This window comes from Oryza glaberrima, chromosome 11 (assembly GCF_000147395.1).
Source record: "Oryza glaberrima chromosome 11, OglaRS2, whole genome shotgun sequence".
Classification (NCBI taxonomy): domain Eukaryota; kingdom Viridiplantae; phylum Streptophyta; class Magnoliopsida; order Poales; family Poaceae; genus Oryza; species Oryza glaberrima.
The window spans coordinates 11,181,828-11,200,259 of NC_068336.1; the positions used below are offsets into that span (position 1 = coordinate 11,181,828).

The 18,432-nt window shown below is 47.7% G+C and overlaps 1 long non-coding RNA gene across 2 annotated transcripts; it reads left to right on the plus strand.

Moving 5' to 3' along the window:
* The first annotated feature begins 810 nt into the window (after positions 1 to 810).
* Positions 811 to 3,193, plus strand: LOC127753669 (uncharacterized). 2 transcript variants are annotated; one of them, XR_008012667.1, is made up of 4 exons: positions 827 to 1,347; positions 1,417 to 1,549; positions 2,134 to 2,225; positions 2,971 to 3,193. It is a non-coding gene; the product is annotated as an uncharacterized LOC127753669 (long non-coding RNA). The 2 variants fall into 2 exon arrangements; XR_008012666.1 differs by having other exon boundaries at positions 811 to 1,347; positions 1,417 to 2,225.
* The last annotated feature ends 15,239 nt before the right edge of the window (positions 3,194 to 18,432 follow it).

Here is an 18,432-nt window from a genome sequence, read left to right on the forward strand (position 1 = left end):
TCTAGTACTTGTAAATGCTGTTTGAAGTTGTCATAATTTGAAATTCAAATTCATACCGTTCAAACAAGTCATATAGAAAAATGACCAATACTAAAGTTGTAGACCTTGATAAGTTATACAACTTTATTGTTGATGACTTTCCCATTTGAAGTCATTTACTACCCAAAAAATTATTTGAATTGCTTATATTTTTAAAATTCAAATTTTATATAGTACAATCAAACTTAGATGGAGAAATGACCAAAAGAAAATTGGTAGATCTCAATGAGTTCTACAACTTTGTTTTTGACAGTTTTTTCACATGAGTTTATTTAATATGATAAAATTCGATTCGAAGTTTTAATATTTTGAAATTAATTTTTTTCCCTCCTCCCTCCTTCAAATTTTTTCATCTCGTCTTATCTCTCCCATTCTCTCCTATATTTTCATTTCCCCATCCTTATCCTATCCTCTCCTCTCCTCTCAGCCTCTTAGGCATCCACAATGTTGTTAGAAATCAGGCATTAGACATTCAATGCATCGCTACTACATGGTAAGAAGTATTGCGAGGGTGATACATAACTACTATTCAGTCATATAGCTAATACCTGGTAAGAAGCACTGTATGCCTGACACATGGAGTAAAAAATTAAATGAAAGCAACTGGCTGCCACGTGCAGGTGTACAATTGAGTGATGGATGATGTTTTTTCAAGAGGGGTCTACCTTATTCCTCCCTATTGCACATAAGCATTGTGGCCTCCTCTGATATACTATTGCTATGTACTGTTTGGGCCCACCCTCCTACCGATTTGGGTAAGATACATTGAGCTTGCCCTTACTCTTTCCTCCTCTCCTCTCTCTCTCTCACCGACGGCAGCGGCGGGCTCGGCACCGGCGGCGGCGGCCTCGACCGCCGACCGCCGACGCCCCGCGCCGCCTCCTCGCTCATCAGGATGGGCTCGGCGGTGTGTGCCGGTGCCGGCGTGCTCGACGACTTCCTCCGGCGCAGTCCACTTTGTTCGCGGTCGCGGCGACGTCCCCAACCTCCATGATGTCGTCGCCCTCGGCTACTCCGGAGCCCGCTGCCCCCGGCCGGATTTGGAAGCCAGCTCCACAACGACGGGCGCCGTTCTTCGCCCTCGGCCTCCACCGGCTTCCCTTCCGACGTCGCCGCCTTGAGCTCCTCCTCACGCCCTCCCCGCCGGCCCTTCCCGATCTGCTCCACCCAAGCCACCATGACGACCAGATCCAGGAAGTCTCTCCATCGCTCTGGTCCTGACAGTGGCTGGAGGACCCTGGCTGGTTGCAGCACTTCATCCCCGCAAAAATATCAAACTTGACATCGTCAGCCTCCTCATTTGGATAAGTAAGCCCCTTCTTCACCCTGATTTGTGCGCTAATGCTGATCTTAATCGGTGAATGGTTGTGTTGCCAGGAATTTGTGAATCAGGATGTTCCATCTAATTTGGTTTTGCTCGGGTTGTCAAATACTCGATGGATATGTACCTGCGCATGTGCATCAGGTTGGTGTGTTTCGGCATATGGTGGGTTGATTTTCTTCAGCCAAGGTTGTGCTCATCTCTTGTATCCTCAAACACTAAGATACTGATGTTCTTTTCCTCTTCTCGCCATTCCCTTGCATGCCATTTTTTTCAGGTAACCAGGTTCAATGAAGAATGGGAGAATTATGTTTACTGATAATGTGCATTTTTATTTACTGTGCCTTATTAGTTCATTTGGCATGGACGCCCTTACTTTTGCATCAGCTCAGGCTTAGCAAGAAAGATTCTCATCCTGTTTTAATTGCTGACCCATGAATGATTAATCTTGACCCCCCACCCTCAAGCAACTCTGTTGCTTTTCGCTTGCGAGAACGCAGTTCTGTAATCTAGCTTAACTCAGACCGATTCCTTATTTTATTGATAATCTCATCTATTTGTCATGTGAGTAATTTAAGTGGCGCTTAAACAACAATGAAACAATTGTCCAGATGTGGTTGGAACAAAACCATATCCACTTGCCGTCAAAAAAAAAGAAAAGAAAAATAAGTGCAAATTTGTTATTTCTTGTTCCTCGTATGGTTTAAGATGGTCTTCCTCGTATGGTTGAAGATGGTCTTGTTTCTCACTATGAATTATTCTTGTGCTTGCAGATGGATGATACTCTGACAACTGGAAGCATCAGGAGTACAGAGGGGGAAAAGAGACGTTTAGCAGAGGCTTCACTTGCCTACAACTGTGAGAGGTAATTCCATCATACATCTATTTAGGTTTGTGGGAAATGATAAAAGCTCTTGCAAGCATGTATTGTTAGGGAGTAACATACTTGCCATAAAAGAAACAGCTCAATTTTCAGTCCGAATGATCTTCCCAAGCGTAATGAATTATGTTAGATGGGTGACATTTATTACTTGTGCTGATGTGTAATATGATGCCATCAATCCTTCCCTGTTTGAAGCCATGGGACACTAACAAGCTTACTTTGTTCTTGTTTCCAAAATGTGTTAATATTGCGACTAGGTCTTAATTCCAAAATGACAATGGAGAAGTGGGCACTGAAAAGAACAGTTGATCATGCTCTCTATGTTATTTTTATGCCTCCATTTTCTTTTCTTCCCCTTCCGTTGTTGTTCTTCTCTTCTTTGCTTAACATGTATCTGTTTTGCACTTTCGGCACCATCATCCACATATTAACGTGCGCAGCGTGAAGCCGCGCTTGTTCTTCTAGTAACATCCAATGGCCAATGCTATCTAGAGAATATTCATCAAGAGCAGTTAAGTATGCAAATTATTCAGGAGTTGAATAGTTCCAAAAAGTTGGTATAGAGCATGCTATCTAGTAATTCCTTGATGACATGCACATCATTTTAGAACACTTAGTCTTTACTTGGATTATGAATATTTCTGTTGAAATGTGAACACTGACTTTCGACATGGTCACTACCTCAAATGAATCATTAATATACCTTGCCTGATTTTTGTTTTTGCAGGATATAGAAGACTAAAGGATTTACAGATTACAGGGGAAAAGAGAAACGGCCAATGAATCAGTTCTACATGTAGAAAGCTGTAGATAGCTTTAATTAGTGAGACAATTGTGTGAACTTCATTTTTTTTTTGCCATTGCACCTTTTTTTTTGGTTTAAATGTACCGTTGAGCTGTAACTTCGATGATTTATCCAATATAAATAAAAATAGTTATGATCATATAAATTTTACAGTTAAATAATGGGCCGTCATTAAATAATCAATGGACCAATGTAAAAAAAATAATGGGTTGTTTAAAAATTAATGAGCCGTATAAAAAAGTTGCTGACGTCAGCTGCCACATCATCATTGACATGTCATCGCACACGTGTCAAAACGACCATGTCACCTGCCATGTTGGTCGCCACGTGGCAACCATCCGTGACGTTTAATTTCGTCACAAAGGTTGGGCCTGGGCTGGACTACACGGGCCCATAAGCGTTTTATGACGGTTAAAAAACGTCATAGATTGTGCTGATCCGTGACGATTTCGGAGAAAACGTCGGCATATTTAATCTGTGACGCTCAATAGATGACGATAAGTATAATCGTCACAGACAAATTCCTGTGACGAATTTTCAGTGATCTATGACGATTTTTTTTCGTCATAGATTAAATAGATTCTTGTAGTGGTTGTGATCATAAGTGATGGGTTTGCTATAGCAAAGTGTAACTTTTTATAATGATAAAATAGGATAGATGTCGGACATCTATATGCGGAGATTATTGGTTTACTTGACAAGGTTATCAAAACAGTTTTGGACCTTGGGGCATAGGTTGGGTTGGACATGGAGATGTCACCCCAACAACACAAGAGTCACATATGATATGATTAGCAAGGTGTTGCTTACCTATTTTGATAGTTGTCTAGCTGTGATGCCAAAGCTCACTAGAGACTAATAAAATGAGGATCTTGACTCACTATGTTACTAGAGGGAATTTTGTTTCACAATACATAGTGGCAGTATCTTTTGTTAAATTTTTTAATGAAAGGTTAAATGTAAACATGGTGCTGATTTTGCATACATATATTTCTATTGTAGATCATGGCAGCTCCTGCACCATACAATTTTATCTTGCAGTCTATTCTTGAGAAAGAGAAGTTGACTGGAACAAACTTCATGGATTGGTATTGCAACCTGAGAATTGTTCTCAGGCAAGAGCACAAAGAGTTTATGCTTACACAACCTTTTCCAGCTGACTTGCCCAACAATGCTCCTGTTGCTCAACATAGGGAGCATGAAAGGCGATGCAATGAATACCTTGATATAAGCTGTCTCATGCTTGCTACTATGTCCCCTGAGCTTCAAAGGCAATATGAGGCATTGGATGCTCATATGATAATCACGGGACTACGTAACATGTTTGAGGACCAAGGAAGAGCTGCGTGGTTTAATACCTCAAAGTCCTTGTTTGCGTGCAGGCTTGTAGAAGGTAATCTAGTGAGCCCACATGTGATCAAAATGATTGGTTACATCGAGAGTCTAGATAAGCTTGGCTTTCCCCTTAGCTGAGAGTTGGCTACTGATTTGATTCTCTAGTCGCTCCCTCCCAGCTTTGAGCCGTTCATAATGAATTTCAACATGAACAACCTGAACAGGACCTTGACAGAATTGCATGGGATGCTAAACACTGTCGAGGAAAGCATTAAGAAAAACTCCAACCATATGATGGTTATGCATAAGCGCAAGCCCAACAACAAGAAGAGTGGTCAAAAGAGAAAGCTAAACTCTGATGAGATCACGAGTACAAGCAACTCTAAGACCAAGGTTCAAAAGACAGGGCCCGCTAAGGATGCAGAGTGCTTCTTTTGCAAGGAGACAGGTCATTGGAAGAGAAACTGTAAGAAATACCTACAGCAGCTCAAGCAGAAGCAGCAGGATGAAATTAATCTTGCTACTTCCTCTACTGATTCTTGGGTATTTGATACCTGGTCAGTTGCTCACATATGCAAATCGTTGCAGGGGCTGAAAAGAAGTAGGAGCTTAGTCTCACACCCTGAAGTTCCTTTCCCAAGCCTAAATTGAATTTATAAATCACCTAGAGAAAATATCGGTGTAAAAGCAAGAGAGAAACCCCAATAAATTAATGCAAATAATAAACAGAATTGGCATGTGGAATTTTTTCTTGAGTTCTACATGTCGAAATATGGTAACAAGATTTTTAGTGGAATTTTCAGAGCTCTGGAAATAATTTTAACTAATAAAAAACGAGCACAAGCAATATTTAATCCCTGGAAATTCTTTTCCATTTTTCTTTTTCCCTTTTTCCCCCTCATTTTTCCCAAATGGGCCACCGGCCCATTTCCTCCCCCTCCCGCGCCCTTGCTGGTCCGACCGAAGGCCACGGCCCAGCCGCTCGCCCGAGCCCCCCCTCACACCCTCGGGCACTAACAGGTGGGGCCCACCTGTCAGCCCTTTCCCCAACCTCTAGCCGCTCCCCCCCGGGCCGGCAACCGCCGCCGCGCGCACGCCGCCCGCGCCCGCCTTCCCCGCGCCACGTCGGCCACGCCCGCGCATGCGCCCGCCCCTCCCGCGCCCCTCAACCCCCTCTCCCGCTCGTCCGCGCCCCGAGATGGTTGGGATTCGAATTCGAATCCCGCCTCTCTCTCCACCTCCACCTCCCCACGTCGGCCGGCGAAATCGGGCCACTCCCGGCTGTTCCCGACCTCTCCGCCCCTATATAATCCATCCCCACATCCTCCTCCTCATTTTTCCTTTTTCCGCCGGCCTCTCCCAAGCTCTCCACCGCTCCCGCACCATGCACCCATCCGCCGCCGCCTCTTCCACTACTCCGGCCGCCTCTAGCCGTCGCTAGGGCCGCCGCCGCACCGCGCCGCCGCCGCCGTCGGGTTTGCGCGGTCGAGGTCCACCTCGTCCACCCCTCCTCCGTCGAAGTCCGCTGCCGGAGCCCGCCTCTCCCCAAGCGCCGGTGAGCATCTCCATTACCATCGCCTTTGGCTGGCTATGCCGTGCGCCGTGGACTCCCTCTCTCCCTCTAACCTCTCTCATCGTGTACCCTAGGTCTCTCCCGACGCCGCCCGCTGTTCGCCGACCTCCCTCCATCGCTAGTCGCCCTCGTTCATCGTCGGTGAGGCCCTCCCCTTCCTCTCCTTTCTCTCCGCCGCTCGCCACTTGTGCGCCGCCGTCGCGTCGCGGTGCCGTGTCGCCACGGTGGCGCCGCTAGCCGCGGTGCCGTCGCGTGCCGCCGCTTGCCGTCGGTCGCCGCCGGTTGCCGTCGCCGGCGACCGCGCGTGCCGCTGCCACTTGCCATTCTGGGCCGGCCGGTTTTGAAGCCGAGCCGAGCCACCAGCCGTGTCCCTCCCGCCTTGTGCCTCTGCAAGTGGGGCCGACGTGCCGGCGCCCCCTCTCTCACTCGAGTCACTGACCCGGGGGTCCCGCATGTCGGCGCCGCCCCCTCCTTGATGACGTCAGCCCTGGGATATATTGCGCAATAAATAATTAAGGTTTTTCTCTTTATAGTAAAAACATAGTGAATCTTCTAAAATTCATAGAAAATTCATCCGAGCTCCGTTTAAGCCCATTCAAGTCTCAGTAAATCAAGAAAAATGCATAGAATCCATTAAAAATGGTTTTGTTCTCTGTTTCAGTAGTATTATGGCCTGTTTGTATTGTTTGCTTTGTATGTCGCTTAAATTCCGGCTCTCCCAACGCTCCGGTGTATTTTGAAATAGTCGCCGAGGCTCCTCCAGCAGTAGAGCAAGGCAAGTCATGCTTATCACTTGAACATATTGAACCTATATTGCAAATGCTCTACCGTTTTCCCTTAAATACTGCATTGTTTTAAATTGTTACTATGGGATATTTACCTACTGTTACAGCCATGCTATTTTTGTACCTCGCTCCTTTGTTAGCTTGGGGTTGTAAAATGATTCGCTGTTGGATTAGGAAGTGCTTAGCCTTGCTTAGTTCAACTAGCACAGAATGGGGGACTACATTAATGCATAGGTATCAGATTCTAGTAATGATGTTGGTTATTGCCACCGTTCCGGTGTTGGTTAATTAAAAGAGAGAATCCCTTATATGCCACTGAAAATTGGTTTGATCCCTTATATGCCATTGAAAATTGGCTCTTCCCTTATATGCCTTTGATCCAAATTTGCACACCCTCTCATGCCACTCCCGTCAATTGACTGTGTGTTGACCGTTAATTCTCAGGGAAAAAAGACATATTTACCCTTCTGAGTATTGGGCATGCCTAACAACTCAGAGAGGGCAAATATGTATTTTTTACTTGAGAGTTAATGGTCAACACACGGTCAACTAACGGTAGTGGCACGAGAGGGTGCGCAAATTGGGACCAATGGCATATAAGGGAAGAGCCAATTTTCAGTGGTATATAAGGGATTATCTCTAATTAAAATGTATTAAATGGTGGGCTGTGGGTGCATGCTTTTGATAGTCGCACCCATTGCACTTAAGGACCGGTTCGCGGGATACCCTGGAAGAATTCCTCGTACTTACCACAAGCCAGCGTGGGCAACGGCTGGGCTTGTAGTGTAGCTTTCCTCTAGCTGACGCATCCAGGCAAGGGTGGGCATGATGGAGTTTGGATGGGCCCTGCGACGGCCTATGCGGCTTCCGGATTCACCTAGGCACGAGAGGGGACTGCCCGCTGCCTTGCGAGGAGTGGGGGTGAAACCTGAGGTGTGGTGTGTTTGGTTAGAGGGGGTTATGCGAAGGGTCCGTGACACCTCTTTCCGGTATGTCGTGGTGGCATGTCGGCACACGGAAACGTGTCGTGGGGCTGTGTCTTGTGGGTACAGTTGTACACCTCTGATCAGAGTAAAACTATTCGAATAGTCGTGCCCGCGGTTACGGGCGGTCAACCAGATTCACCGTGATTAGTCTCACCCTAGCTTAGTCTAATGGAATTGAGTAGTTTAGGTGGATGGTTGGGCCTGTTGCAACATGGTGTAGCGTTGGACAGTGGATGGTTAATATTGATTAATTATTACAACTGTTTTACTGCTTTCAACTACTGTTTATAAATGCTCGATTTATACAAATGAACCGCTCTATCTATCCTTTGATTATATCCAGCATCATACCCTCTATTCCGGTATGACTTGCTGAGTACGGTGGTTGTACTCAGTCTTGCTCTATTTTCTCCAAAACCCCAGAGATTGAGTGCGTGTCAGATGGTGGCTTCTCCGAGGAGTAGGCTTCGTCCGTGCCGTCGAGGATGCCTGTGGAGTGGTGTTCTCGCTGCAGTCCAAGTCAAGGCTTAGCTCCATTTATCTTTTAATTTTCCGCTGCATTTATGTAAGACTTTTATAATGTTTGTAAGACGTGGATCTGTATGTCAACTTTGTTGTTTGTGTACCCCAGCCGGTCCTGGACGGGGGTTTAAATGCACATTCTTCTTGGAATTCTATTCGGGAATTTCTGGGCGTGACAAGTTGGTATCAGAGCCGACCTTGACCGTAGGACAAGTCAAATGGAAAACCTAAGAGCCCTCTGAATCCTTTTCATTGCATATGTTCTTCGCAATTTGATTTGCTCCGGGAAAATTGGGATTTGTTCTTGTGGTTCAAGGGAAAAAAGCTTTGTCGCTTGTTTAAGTGAGATTTTTCAAATCAGGTCAGTCTAGGATTTTAATAAAATTATTTGAGGTTTATTTGACAGTCAAGTCGGGATTGGATGGGAGGAATGCATTAGGTCCTAACTCAGGAATATGGGTTGCAAGGTATTTATGCTATTATTGTTATTATTAGTATGTATCTAATTTCTCATTATTTTATCGCTATGTAAGTCAGTCTTATTTGTTCGTTCTCATGCAAAAAAAATGATCTATGCACAAAATTCCTGTCTCATTCGCTTATTTTATTTGAGTTCGTTGCCATTTATTTTATAATTGGATTTGAGCATGCATTGACTCTCCATCCTTTGTCTTCTATAGATGGCCAACTGTCCCCTCACGCTCCAAGGTCAGACTATGGGAGGCTTCGTTGTAGAGTTGTCCCGCATGGCGTTTGTGATTGGTTTTCCAAGGGAGCCGCAGTACACCAGCATTCACCCCCTCAGTGGCGAGTTCCCGCATCAGGTCCGCTTGGAGATTCATGACATACCCACCTACCTGCCCAACATGGAGGTGACAGCTTGTGGGGGCACATTTGAGCATGCTTGTGAGAAGGCCGCCCTCAGGATGATGGCCCATCTGAGGGAGCTGCATGACGGCATCTTGAACACCACCGCCTACTGCTTCCACCCTCGCCGCGGTTCCAGCTCCAACAGCAGCACCTTCAAGTCAGCGTAGGGAGAGAACGACGTCACCTTCGGCCACATGAGTGACGTGATGAGGAGCTACGACAAGTTGCACGCCATGCTCCACAAAGCGACCAAGAGTCTCAACGACCAGAAGCTTGTGAGGATCGCAGATCTGCAGGATGAGAACGCTCGACTCAAGAAGGAGGTCCCTAGGCTTCAGGGATGTCCACCGCCAGGAGGAGCCCGCATCCGCACCATGCCAAGGAAGTCGACCACAGCTCCAGTGCGCATCCAGCTTGCGCCCAGGAACCCGCCGCCGCCTCCACCTCTAGCACCGCCTGCAGCTCCGGTGCCAACTCGAGTTCCAGCTCCGGCTCCATCTACCGCAGCATCTTCAGCCCCCATGCCGGAGTTCGGCTTCACTTTCGCGCCAGCTTCGGCCTACAGGGGTCTAGCAGGTGGCAGTGGAGGATGGCTGCTAGCTTCTCCCAGTGGTGGTCGTGTGGTCATCAGCAGTTCCAGCTCGGAGTCAGGCAGCGGCGGCACCTATCAGCCTGAGTACTCCAGGAGCCGCTCAGAGGGGCCAGGCGACGAGCAGGAGGACGCCTTCGACTCCACCGACCGCAGGAGCCGTTCCGAGCATTAGTCCCATTATCCCTTAGCTTATCGACTGCTTAGTAGTTGTATGTTAGTTGTGTGTTTAGGTTTGTTCGCTTATGGGTCAGTTGACGGTCGACATCATGTGTCTATGATGTGGCTATCTTAATAAGGATTTGTTTGCTATTTTAAGTGTTTTAATTCAGATCAGAACAATTGCAGTTTAAATTCCTATATAATAAAGCTTAGTTCCTGAGCATATGTTTTTTCTTCGTTTCCATCCCCTCCGCCTGCTCTTCCTTTAGATGGTCAACACTAGGAATGGCAGCCGTGCAGCAGGTGAGGGCAGCAACGGCAAAGAACGCACCGACGGTGGATACCCCAACAGTGCCTCCGGCAATGGTCCGCCACCGCTCCCCGAGAACCCGACTCTTGCATAAGTGATGGCCCATCAGACCTAGATGATGGCAGCCATGATGCAGCAGATGCACCAGAGGATGCAGCAGCAGGCTGAGCAGCAGCAACAGCAGTTTGGTCCCCCTCCCCCTTAGTCCAAGCTGCCGGAGTTTCTACGAGTCAGGCCACCCACCTTCTCCAGCACCACCAACCCCATGGAGGCAAATGACTGGCTCCATGCCATAGAGAAGAAACTCAATCTTCTGCAGTGCAGTGATCAGGAGAAAGTCGCCTTCGCCACACACCAGCTCCAGGGTCCCGCGTCAGCTTGGTGGGACAACCACATGGCTACCCGTCCACCAGGCACAAAGGTCACCTGGGCAGAATTCTGTCGCAGCTTCAGGAAGGCTCAGGTGCCAGACGAGGATGTGGCACAGAAGAAGAGAGTATTCCGGGCACTCCACCAGGGCAACAGGACAGTAACCGAGTACCTGCATGAGTTCAATCGCCTAGCGCGATATGCACTGGAGGATGTCCGCACTGACGCAGAGAAACAGGAGAAGTTCCTAGCGAGCCTGGATGACGAACTGACCAACCAGTTGATCTCCGAGGATTACGCTAACTTCGAGAAGCTGGTAGACAAGGCAATCCGTCAGGAGGACCAGCGCAACAAAATGGACAGGAAGAGAAAGGCAGCTCAGTTCCGATCCAACCAAGGAAGTCATCAGCGACCGCGCTTCACTTCCGGACAGCAGGGTGGACCTACCACCATGATTGTTCGACAGCATCGTCCTTACAACCCAAGCAACTTCCATCCCGGCAGCAGTGGCAGCCATCTTGGCCAAGGGCAGCACAACCGCGGCGCAGCCCCACACCCGCCAATGGCGCCAGTTCAGCAGACTGCACCCGTTCCCCCAAAGAAGGACACCGGAGGCAAGCCAGGAGCCTGCTTCAACTGTGGTGAGTCTGGTCACTTCGCCGACAAGTGCCCGAAGCCGAGGTGCGCTGGACCCAAGTTTGTCCACGCTTGGGTTAACCACGCGTCCGCAGAAGAGGCGCAAGCAGCACCAGAGGTCGTATTGGGTACGTTTCCTATTAACTCAATCCCTGCAACAGTACTTTTCGATTCTGGTGCAACGCATTCATTCATTTCAAAGAAGTTTGTTGGGGTGCATGGGTTAAGAAAAGAAGAGCTTAGTACACCAATGAGGGTTCATACCCCGGGAAATAGTTCAACCTCGGTCAGTTATAGCCCTTCCGTGCTAATAGAAATCCAAAGATCACGATTTCTAGCCAACCTCATCCTTCTCGAATCCAAAGACTTAGATGTCATCCTTGGGATGGATTGGCTGACCAAGTTCAAGGGTGTCATTGATTGTGCGAATCGCACAGTCACTTTGACCAATGAGAAGGGAGAAACCGTGGTATACAAGTCACCAGTCTCACCGAATCAGGGAATCTCCTTGAATCAGATTGAGGTGGAAAATCCGGTGGTCACCGAGGAGGAGGGTTCGAGGAAATTGGAAGGTATTCCCATTGTCTGTGAGTATCCAGAAGTGTTCCCTGAGGACCTCACTACCATGCCACCCAAGAGGGAGATCGAATTCCGGATTGATTTGGCACCGGGAACTGCTCCAATTTACAAGAGACCGCACAGAATGACAGCCAACGAGCTAGCAGAGGTCAAGAAGCAGGTTGATGAGCAACTGCAGAAAGGGTACATTCGACCAAGTACTTCACCTTGGGGTGCTCCGGTCATTTTCATGGAGAAGAAGGACAAAATGAAGAGAATGTGTGTCAATTATTGCGCACTCAATGAGGTCACCATCAAGAACAAATATCCTTTGCCGCGGATTGATGATCTATTTGATCAGCTGAAAGGAGCCAAGGTGTTTTCCAAAATAGACCTACGATCAGGCTATCACCAATTGAGAATCCGGGAAGAGGATAATCCCAAGACAGCCTTCACCACTCAGTATGGGTTGTATGAGTGCACGGTTATGTCTTTTGAACTCACCAATGCACCTGCATTCTTCATGAACCTGATGAACAAAGTGTTCATGGAATTTCTGGATAAGTTTGTCGTGGTATTCATTGACGACATTCTTATCTATTCCAAGTCGGAAGAAGAGCATGAGCAACATCTCCGTCTGGTACTCGAGAAGTTGAAGGAGCACCAGTTATATGCCAAGTTCAGTAAGTGTGACTTCTGGTTGTCGGAAGTCAAATTTCTGGGTCACGTCATTACGGCCCAAGGTGTGGCAGTGGATCCATCGAATGTGGAGTCAGTTACCAAGTGGACCCCACCTAAGACAGTGTCACAGATTTGGAGTTTCCTTGGACTTGCGGGTTATTACCGTCGGTTCATTGAAAATTTCTCTAGGATTGCCAGACCTATGACTCAGTTGCTTAAGAAAGAAGAAAAGTTCAAGTGGACGGCCGAGTGTGACAAGAGTTTTGAAGAGCTCAAGAATAAATTAGTGTCTGCTCCAGTTCTGATTCTGCCCGATAAGACGAAAGACTTCCAAGTCTTTTGCAACGCGTCCCGCCAAGGGCTAGGATGTGTTCTGATGCAAGAAGGTCAAGTGGTCGCATATGCCTCGCGGCAATTGCGCCCACATGAAAGCAATTATCCTACCCATGATTTGGAGTTGGCAGCAGTAGTCCATGCTCTAAAAATCTGGCGGCACTACCTCATCGGTAACCGTTGTGAAGTTTACACGGATCACAAGAGTCTGAAGTATATCTTCACCCAGCCTGATTTGAATCTCCGACAGCGAAGATGGTTGGAATTGATAAAAGATTACGACATGGGGATACACTACCATCCAGGCAAGGCTAATGTGGTAGCAGACGCTCTGAGCAGGAAAAGGTACTGCAACGCCTTGGGTATTGGAGACATGAGTGACAAGTTGCTACAAGAGCTTGAACCCCTCAACTTAGGAATTGTAGAACACGGGTACGTGGCTGCCCTTGAGGCATGGCCCACGCTCGTGGACCAGGTCCGAGCAGCTCAGGTAAATGATCCTGAAATAGCTGAGCTGAAAAAGAATATGAGGGTCGGAAAAGCCCGGGATTTCCATGAAGATGAACACGGCACAATCTGGTTGGGAGAAAGATTTGAAAGACCTGATACTCACCGAGGCTCATCAGACTCAATACTCCATTCATCCAGGCAGTACAAAGATGTATCAAGATCTCAAAGAAAAATTTTGGTGGGCCAGCATGAGAAGGGAAATAGTGGAGTTTGTCGCACTCTGCGATGTTTGTCAGCGAGTTAAGGCAGAACATCAGAGACCCGCAGGATTATTACAACCCCTCTAGATCCCGGAATGGAAATGGGAAGAAATTGGAATGGATTTCATCACGGGTTTGCCCAGGACATCATCAGGGCACGATTCCATATGGGTAGTGGTGGATCGTCTAACCAAGGTTGCTCACTTCATCCCGGTTCACACCACGTACACGGGAAAGATATTGGCAGAGCTGTACTTAGCAAGGGTCATGTGTCTGCATGGGGTACCTAAGAAGATTGTATCTGATCGAGGGAGTCAGTTTACCTCAAAATTTTGGCAGAAGCTGCAAGAGGAATTGGGGACCCGTTTAAATTTCAGCACAGCTTACCATCCTCAGACAGATGGCCAGACCGAGAGGGTCAATCAGATCTTGGAGGATATGCTGCGAGCCTGTGCACTCGATTTTGGCGGAGCTTGGGATAAGAGTCTGCCTTATGCTGAATTCTCTTACAACAACAGCTACGAGGCCAGTTTACAAATGGCACCATTTGAAGCATTGTATGGCCGGAAGTGCCGCACACCTCTCTTTTGGGATCAAACCGGCGAACGTCAGTTGTTCGGGACAGAAGTGCTAATTGAGGCAGAGGAGAAAGTCAGAACTGTCAGGGAAAGGCTGAGGATTGCACAATCTCGACAGAAAAGCTACACAGACAACCGTCGAAGAGAGCTCACTTTTGAAGCGGGGGATTATGTGTACCTTCGTGTCACTTCGCTCCGGGGAGTGCACCGTTTCCAGACAAAAGGCAAGTTGGCACCACGCTTCGTGGGACCATACAAAATCTTGGAACAAAGAGGAGAAGTTGCATATCAGCTAGAACTCCCATCCAACATGGCCGGTATACATGATGTGTTCCATGTGTCTCAGTTAAAGAAGTGCTTAAGGGTACTGGGAGAACAAGCCAATTCGGAGCACATCGATATCCAAGAAGATCTGACTTATGTGGAGAAGCTAGTTCGCATCCTTGAGACCAATGAAAGGAGGACTAGAAACAAGGTCACCAGGTTCTGCAGGGTTCAGTGGAGCCACCACTCAGAGGAAGAAGCAACTTGGGAAAGGGAAGATGAGTTGAAGGCCGCCCATCCGCACCTCTTCGCCAGCTCTTCCGAATCTCGGGGTCGAGATTCCGTTTAAGGGGGTAGGTTTGTTACACCCTGAAGTTCCTTTCCCAAGCCTAAATTGAATTTATAAATCACCTAGAGAAAATATCGGTGTAAAAGCAAGAGAGAAACCCCAATAAATTAATGCAAATAATAAACGGAATTGGCATGTGGAATTTTTTCTTGAGTTCTACATGTCGAAATATGCTAACAAGATTTTTAGTGGAATTTTCAAAGCTCTGGAAATAATTTTAAGCAATTAAAAACGAGCACAAGCAATATTTAATCCCTAGAAATTCTTTTCCCTTTTTCTTTTTCCCTTTTTCCCCCTCCTTTTCCTAAATGGGCCGCCAGTCCATTTCCTCCCCCTCCCGCGCCCTTGCTGGGCCGGCCGAAGGCCACGGCCCAGCCGCTCGCCTGAGCCCCCCTCACTCCCTCGGGCACTGACAGGTGGGGCCCACCTGTCAGCCCTTTCCCCAACCTCCAGCCGCTCCCCCTCGGGCCGGCAACCGCCGCCCGCGCCCACCTTCCCCGCGCCACATCGGCCACGCCCGCCCCTCCCGCGCCCCTCAACCCCCTCTCCTGCTCGCCCACGACCCCGAGATGGTTGGGATTCGAATTTCGAATCCCGCCTCTCTCTCCACCTCCACCTCCCCACGTCGGCCGGCGAAATCGGGCCACTCCCGGCTGTTCCCGACCTCTCCGCCCCTATATAATCCATCCCCACATCCTCCTCCTCATTTTTCCTTTTTCCGCCGGCCTCTCCCAAGCTCTCCACCGCTCCCGCACCGTGCACCCATCCGCCGCCGCCTCTTCCACTACTCCGGCCGCCGCTAGCCGCCGCTAGGGCCGCCGCCGCACCGCGCCGCCACCGCCGTCGGGTTTGCGCGGTCGAGGTCCACCTCGTCCACCCCTCCTCCGTCGAAGTACGCCGCCGGAGCCCGCCTCTCCCCAAGCGCCGGTGAGCATCTCCATTACCATCGCCTTTGGCTGGCTATGCCGTGCGCCGTTGTCACGCCCTAAAAATCGTCTAATGTAAAAATACATTGTTTAAATCATTCTTTAGAAATTAAATTAAAAGCCTACAAGCTAAACTCTAATAATCTAGGAAAATTTTCAACATAAAAAGGAGCTAGATAAAATTTTATTAAATACTTTGCTTGTTCCTCTATTTTCTAGAATTTTCTGGGAATTATTTGAGCAAGGGAAGTATTTTTTAATAATTGGAACAATATTTCACAAAATATTTTAATTAAAAAGTTCAAAAAAAAAACCCTTCCTTAAGTTGTTGGGCCGTTTTTGGCCCAACACTCCCTCTCTCCCGCGCGGCAAAGCCGGCCCAGCCCGCCACCACCGCCCCTCCCTCACGTGGAGGCCGACAGGTGGGGCCCACCTGTCGGTGGTGTCTCCTACCTCCGGCCGGCTGCAAGCCGAGCCCGAGCCGGCCGAGCCGCCGCCTTCCGCCTCTGATTCCGCCCCGATCTCTCCACCCCGAGTCCGGGTTTTTGAGGGGTTTTTATCCCCACATCTTCCTCTATCTTTCCCCTCAAGAATCGGAGCAAGAGGTTGAGTATTTTGCCCGAATTGAACTCGTTTTCGAGTTTATCTCCAAAACCGAGTTTTTGATTTCCCGAAGCGATTTCTTGCGGGAGGAGTCCGATCTCTTCAATCCAAGGCTATAAATAGGACCCCCTAGTCCTCCTCTTCCGTTTGCCCCCTCTCCCGTGGTCTCTCGTGCCTTGTAGCGCCGTCGCCACCCGCCTCAACCCGCCGTCGCCGCCGGTCATCCTCCATCCGCGCCGCGCCGCCGCCTCCGCCGTCGCCGTCGCTTGCCGTCGCTGCCGCTGGTTTCGCCAAGAGGTGGGGAAGCTCGGCCGCCTCCTCCCCTTCGCCGCCGGCCGCCGTAGCCTCGTCGCCGCCGGTCAACCCGAGCCGCCGCCGCCGCCTTCTCGACGCCGGCTAAGGTCGGTGGTCGTTCGGTGTGTTGATAAGTACCGTTGCGTTCGTCTCGTCGTCCTCTACGTGTACATGTCCTCCAAATTCGCAGCCGACCACCCTAGCTCCGGCGAGGGTGCAAACCGAGCCGGCCACCATTGATGATGTCATCATGACATCATCATCTTTTCTTTTTCCCGTTTTTCTAATAGATTAAATCTTTGGAAAATCATAACTAAATAACCGTAGATCCGTTTCAGGTGGTTCAAGTTGCTAAATTTTTCTAAAATCAATATCTACATGTTAAAAATATCCACATGTACTGTTTATGCTTGTTTTTGTACTGTTTTGTTGATTTTTGTTTAATTGCTTTAGTTTCCGACGTTCCGGAGGAGAGCGTTTCCGTTGAGGAAGGGTCCGAAGCGTTTGTGGAAGCCCAAGGCAAGTCACACAGATCCCAAACAACCCTTTGAGCATGTTGAACCCATTTAAAGCTATTATTTTATTTCAACTTATGCATTATTTTCGAATGTCATCGGGTGGTGAACCTTTTCCCAATTAATTAATGGCCAAAGATGATCTTATTTTCCTATGGGTTATAATGTGATTAGCATGAACCTTATATATTGGATTGGTTCAGCTAAATGCCATATGTATGTTTGCTTAGCCATGCTTAGAAACATTAGCTAACTAAAGGGGTTAAATATAAATTATATAATTATTCTTGTTAATTATGGTTACATTAAATGGTAGCTCACGATGGTTAATCGTGTGATGTTAATTAATTGCTAATTAAAACCTGGTTAAGGTGGTTTGTGAGCATATGGTTTTGATGGTTGTGCTCATGACAATTAAGGACCGGTTCGCGAGCTACTGTTGTGAAACATTTATCGTGCCAACCACAAGCTAGCGTGGGCAACGGCTTTATCTTTTGTATAGCATGATTCATTATAGTGTGCCAGACTGTGAAGCGGCGAGAAGTCCGTGGGGGTCGCTGGGGAGTCCATTGCCTCTGGTTTTGAGGGGGAGATTATGATCCAGGAACGGTGCACTGTGGTGAGTTGTGTTGTGCAAGAGGTATTGTCACAATTCCTTTCCGAGGTACCGTGGTGGTACTAAGGCGCATGGTAACATGTTGTGGGATTGTGTCTTGTGGGTACAGTGGTACACCTCTGATCAGAGTTTAATCTATTCGAATAGCCGTACCCGCGGTTATGGGTGAATTGAGCAATGTTTTTCGTGATTAGTCTCATATTACACATTAAATGGTAACGGTGTTAGTTAATGTAACTCCTAGTTTGGAATGGTATATTCCTAGTTTGGAGGTTTAATTTGTTCAACTGGGGTTGGTTGTTCAAATGAGGTTGGGCCTATGCAACACGGGTGTGTTGTATGGTGTTTATTTAATATTGATTAATTATACAACTGTTTCACTATTCTCTTAAATATTTGTTAAATGCTGTTATGCAAATGAGCTATATTATGCCATCCTTTGTTATCCTGTGCACTTGCATATTTGCTGTGTGGCTTGTTGAGTATGTCATATGCTCATTCTTGCAATATTCAATCATCAGAAGAGGAGTATTTTAGCGAAGGTGATGATCTGGGGGATTGAGCTTGTTCTGGTTAAGATGCCTGTGGAGTGGAGTCGCCATAGCTGTTCCGTAGTTTGTTATAGTTTTATTTTTTCCGCTGCATAGAATGTTATTCTTTGAGAGGAACTATCTACCTCTGTGATAATTTATTATTTGCGAATATTAAATAGTTATTTATTTGTACTCTATTATCAATTTGTTATTGTGTGCCTCGGTTGATTCCTGGACGAGGGTTTAACACACATGTAAGCGTTTGGAATTTTGGATAGAAATTCCGG